Below are 5,758 nucleotides of genomic sequence, written 5' to 3'. Positions count from 1 at the left end.
CAGCAGGATTATAATATAAACTACGAACAGAAGTGACTCTTCTTGAAAGATTTTGTCAACATAAAAAATAATTTTGAGCCTGAGGAATTATCTTTGTGACTTCTACGTGCTCAGCCACTAGGTCTCTCTTCAGAGACCTGCTACCCAGGCTCTATGCTCTGAGGAGATCAGAAATTACCCTGCAGAATTCCCAGAGAGTTACATGGGCAAAGACTAGCAAGAAACCTAATTACACAGCTTACAGAAGAACTATTTTACATCAAGTTTCATTAAATTTTAATGTTCAATAAAGTATCTTTGCATCCTTCTGACAGCCTTAAACTGCGTACGCTGAGTACAATTTAATTCCACTGTAAAATTGCTTTGCTCTTCTGGTGTCGGAATGAGCTTTTTCCTGTAAATGAGAATCGTGATTTTTAAAGAACCAGTCTCTTATACACCAGCTAGCAGCCTCTATCCACCCGTGTCACCTCGTAATCGCATTCATATTATGTAGCATCACATTCTGAATTCCAATTAAAATTGCATGAATGAATGAATGTCTGAGAAACGTTATCACAACTTTTAAAACAAGATGGGAGAGAAGCTGCAGAAGTTGTGCTGTATCCCAAAGACCTGCATAAGATGTATTAAACTCAACATTGCCTGACCCAAAACAAACACGGATATTAGTTTTCAGTCTCTGCAGCCAATCTGTGGCATTAAGACACGATAGTACAGCGAAATGAAACATTAAGGGGCACTATAGCATGATTCTCAACCAGACTCAGACTTTGAACGATGACACTCCCTTAACAACAGTACTGTTCAACCCCTTACTGCCTACCCTGCTCCAGGCATCACCCCTTCCACCTTCTTTCATCGCCCCCCACTACCACCGCTGTAGTGAGGCAAACATAACTGTGTTCAACTGCTTTTTCAATGCATCCTATTAAATAGAGAGCGCAAAAAATAAACCCCATTTCCTATGGCAGGATTTGGGGATTTTACGCCTAAATCTCTCTTGGATGGGGTTTATACAGGTAACAATCTTGGACTAACTGTGAGCACCCATAGGTGAGCCAGGGGAGAAAAGGCTGTAGAGGTCCTGACTCACCGGATTTGTCACCAAATTATCTCTGGCTTTATGAGCTGTAGCTCACTAATACCAGTTAATGATTTGCTGTTATTACTACACAGAGAATTTCCAGGATGCTGTTTCAAAATTTCTTCACACCCTTTTGCTCACGAGTGGAACAACTTCTACCCAATCTGCAGATGTTTTAAAAATTGTAGCCACATCCTCTTCATCTTAGGTCTTCCCCAGCAAATGAGAACTGTTGTGGTCCAAAGGGTTTCTCTCACCTCCACTCAGGGCACTTCTCCCTCAGTGTCTGTGGAAATGGGCTTGCAATGAGCTGCCTTCAGCCTTGCACCACGGGCTGTGCTGCTGAGCTGCTCCCACTTCCCTTGTTCACAATGTGAGGACCCTTTTATCCTATCAGGTATTTAGAGACTTTCAATTAAATAAGACTCAGGGCCTCTTTTATAATAGTTATGGTCCCTTCAGACCTATTGCAGACTACCAGCAAAAGCACTGGCACACATTTGGTACGACTTCCCACATCCCCAGGACCATAACTCCCAATAAAAGGACAGCAAGCCGCTAAGTTTAGGCAAATATGTACTCAGGCAGTTTCTTAAGTGTATATTATTTTTGTTCTACAAGTACCCCTTTAGAGCTGCTTCACATTTATTGATGTTTGGAAGCTTTTAAATATCCATTACCCACTTAATTGACCATAGCAGCTCCATCTGACTCATTATTTATGTTTGTTGGAATATATTTAGGCATTTTTTTTAAATGGGTGTTAATGGACCATAAAATCTCCCTTGGAAACCCTGTAATAAACCAAGTAAATACCTGGTGAAGTGCTATAATGCTTATTTGTTAGTACTTAATTTTATCCTTAATACTCCATGTTTCAAACACACGAAGTTCCTCAGTTCAGGTTACTAGCAACCAGCCTTCCTTGGGTGGTTCTGCATTACTCAGCTCCACACCACGGTGCACCCCCAGCAGCTGCTGTGCTGGCTACCTACCCCTGAAGCCATCCCCTCCTCCCCTCGAAGGGGCAATCACGTGCCCTAAGACTGGGATACCTTGTGAGGAAACTTTCACATCTACGTTAAAATCATCCACACACAATAGCACATGCTATTTGCACCGACACGCTTGGAAGAACAGTGTTTTCTGTGCCTTCCACACAGCAGCTGCGTCGGAGGAATGAGCATACCTGCGTGAGTATTGCCACTGTGTCTGGCCTCTCCCCTTTATTTTTTCTCTCTTTGTTGTTTTGCAAGACTGACTACTGGAAACAAATTCTGGGAGCAGGAGGCAAGAGGTGAAGACCCATCTGTGGTGTACGCTGTGAGAACTGCTGCTTGGGCCTCGCCTCATAAGCTGGATGTTACCGTAGAAACTTTATTTTTTTAATCCAAACCATGATGCTCTCAACGTAAGTGCTCTTGAGGGGGTCAAAATTCAATCTGGTGGTGGCAGGAGAGTGTCTCTCCCTGGTACCGTCCATGCCCAGTGTATCGCAGGGCAGCAACCATGCAAGCTCCCATCTCAGTAGAGCTGCCCTGGCCTCGCCGCCGTTCCTGCTTAGCCCGGCTCCGCGTCTGCCTCCTCCACACGTACTCAGTGCTGTGGAGGTGAAGACCGTGTCTTTCGGCTGCTCTGGGCAGCTGCTTGCTCAGGCTCTGTGAAACCCTGGCAGCTGAGGAGGGGGGCAGGCACTACTTCTGCCACCGGAGGGTGAGCTACGTGACTCGTTACACCTCCTCTTCCCAGGAGCTTCCAACACAGCCCTGGCCACCTGATCCACTTTGTTCCACTTCTGCATTCCGCTGGTTGGGCTGCACCTAGTCTGTCCAAGGTCTTTCTGATGTAACCCCACCGCTGTTTGTTCTGCCAGCAGTGGAGACTTCGACGCGCTCCCCAGAACGCCAGGGTTCCTACCGGCTGTGTTTTCTCTGGTTGAGTTCGTTAGGCCATTTTCGTTATCCTCCTGCTGAGCAACATTATTTCTGTTTCCTCACATTTCACTGGAAGTTGTCAGCTAAACAGGTATTTTTTAAGTTTTCAAAACTTTCAGTGATACGATAGCTTTCAGAGTGGCTAAATGCTCATTTTCCACAGCCTTTTGCAATGATAAGCAAAACACCACACAGCATTCAATAGCACAGCACATTCTCAAATGGGATGATTTCCTAATTTAAAAGAAACACATTTTCTATCTGCAGAGCCAAGCCGAGGCTCCAAATCACCCAGGAAGCTGCACACATCGTGTTTATGAATAGTCTCAATCAAAATCAGCCTATGAGCACAGTGATCTGCGTGCAGAAATGATGGCTGGAGCAGCATCTGAGATAAGCTCTTCTATAAAGAGGAGGCGGATAAAAGCAGGGGGGGGCGCAGAGAACAAATGCAAAACTTGAGCCAAAAGTAGCAAGGTTCTGACCAAAAGACAGAAAAAGTTGTAGGCAACTGACGTGCATCATCCAAATTTTCTTTTGAGGTTGTTCAGTATTTCAAATTTCATCTGCATAAACTCCTCTTAGAGTTTCTTCCATGTTTCCATCTCACATTTTGCATTACGCTCTAACTGTCCTGCTGCATCTCAAAGCACAACACCACCTTCGTGAAACGCCTGTCGCCTCAGAACGACGTTTGCCGGGCGCTGCTCTGTGTTAGTGAGAAGCTTCGGCAAAGCCCCGTCCCGAACGGGACAGTGGCAGCAGCACTGCAGCCGGGGTACAGAGATACTCTCCAGGGTCCGGAGACAAACGTGGCTGGAGGGCACAGCAAAACTGAGTCCAACCTTCTGTCTTTTAGCAGCAGAATTACATCGAGGAAGCACCTGAACTTTTCATCACCACCAACAGATTTTGAATGGGAAACTGGGAAACAAAAAGGATTCTCTTTGTTCTGTTAGAAAACGGTTTGAAGAATACGTTTCTCTGTAGAAACAAGGCTGCTCCTCAGCACAGAAAGCTACAGGTACTGTCTTGTGTCAGAACGTTCAACGTCTACGTGTGCTGCAGCTCTAGTGGGTTTTATTTTGTGTGTGCTTCTCCCAGTTAAAATGTTATCAAATGCAGAAAGGTAACACACATTTCTTCCTGTTAAAGATGTAAATATCCACCGTCTAAAATCACTGCCATTCGCCCAGAAATAAGTACCAGTCTGCTCTGTACCACTTTGCTGCTATGATCTGTCGAGAAGCGGTCGCCCTTTCTACCGAGCGTACCGGAACACGGCTGCCCTCACAGGAATGTAAACTTGGCATTAACCCTGGCAGCGTCCCACTCCCTGCCCTCTCCCATTTAACATTAACCCACTCCTGTACCGTTATCAGGAGGTAAAGGTCACAGCTCCATTTACACAATACAGCACTACACAAACAGTCATTAAACAAGAAAATCTTGCACCAAATAAACACGAAGCAAAAAAACAATGCTGACCTCGCTACTGGGAACTCCCCCTGGAAGTACCTTGTCATTCCCCAAGTGAGGTCAACGGTGCTGGTCTCTTCTAAATATTAACTGCCCAGCATCGCTCCTCCACACACCCACCTCCCACGCAAGAGCCAGCTAAGGACGTATGTTCCAAACCCAGGAGAAATTCAGAAAGCATTCTACTGTTGGCAAGACCGCGTGGTTCGTATCCCATTCCCACAGCCTTTACTCATCCTTCCACAGCTGGAAACCTTGTCAAAGGCTCTCCTATACAACAGCAGCCCTTAGCACAATACATAAGCTGGGCAGATGGCAGGGTGGACTCCCTCCATCCGAATGCCAGAAGCCTGGGAACCAACCCTCCTTCCTGCTTCTCATCTCCCTCAGCCCCGCTCCTCTCCACCCCAGCCCACTGCCTTTTCCTGCGGGGAAGACATCCTGCTTATTTATGCATTTCATGTCTGCTGGCCTGCCTAGATCCAGCAAGAAAAAGCACAAAGAGGGCAGGAGGCCACCAGCTAAAGTCCCATCAGAGCTCGTGGTCAGTGACGGACACTAGACCAGGCAGAGCAGAGATGTCGCCTGGGGTGCAAAGCTGGCCAGGAGCACTGATCAGGCAGCAGTCCCCGGAGACACCAGGACTCAGACACACATGCAGCAGCACAATTCACTCCTGCTTTTATTGAAGCTGATGGAAATAGTTTGTGGCTCACTTGCACCAGAAGCAAACTTTAATTTCTGTGTAGCAGCCTCCTGCAGCGGGCAGTTAATGCAGGGAAGGGCTTGAGCTCAGGATATTCCCATGCTTAGGACTGGATATGCTGTATGAGGGTACAAGGTCTTTCTTGCCCTCCTTCATGGACCATTAGCTATAATAAGATGATCTTTAAAGACTTAAAAAACAATTTACATCAAAATGCTCTGCGTCTAGTTTTGTACTTTAAAAAGCCAAGAAAAAAGGGGGGGAGAGGAATTTTATTTGGCTGCTGCCACTCAGAAATGACACAGTACGGTAACTTGGGAGAATGATGACTTCTAACATGTTAACCACTGACCATGCAACATTTTCATCAGTGTAAATATAACTCCTTGTTACTCTGCCAAGGTTGCACTGAATCATACAACCGCCAGTGAAGTCAGACTTTCTAAATATTCTTATTTCACATAAAAACACACTAATGAAAGTACTTCTAAGTCATTCTTCCTCCTGAAGAAGGAACACACTGTCGTGTGTTTGCCCTGATAAACAGGAATG

The 5,758-nt window shown here is 45.8% G+C and overlaps 1 protein-coding gene across 1 annotated transcript in view; it reads right to left on the bottom strand.

The window, feature by feature from the left end:
* Positions 1 to 5,758, bottom strand: part of LOC104501082 (protein kinase C epsilon type) — a 49,960-nt gene that overhangs the window by 36,154 nt on the left and 8,048 nt on the right. The gene's annotated exons all lie outside the window — the stretch shown is intronic.

This window comes from Buceros rhinoceros, unplaced genomic scaffold (genome assembly GCF_000710305.1).
Source record: "Buceros rhinoceros silvestris isolate BGI_N320 unplaced genomic scaffold, ASM71030v1 scaffold501, whole genome shotgun sequence".
NCBI classification, from domain to species: domain Eukaryota; kingdom Metazoa; phylum Chordata; class Aves; order Bucerotiformes; family Bucerotidae; genus Buceros; species Buceros rhinoceros.
The sequence above is the reverse complement of the archived record's forward strand: the minus strand, read 5'-3'. Positions and strand labels throughout refer to the sequence as shown.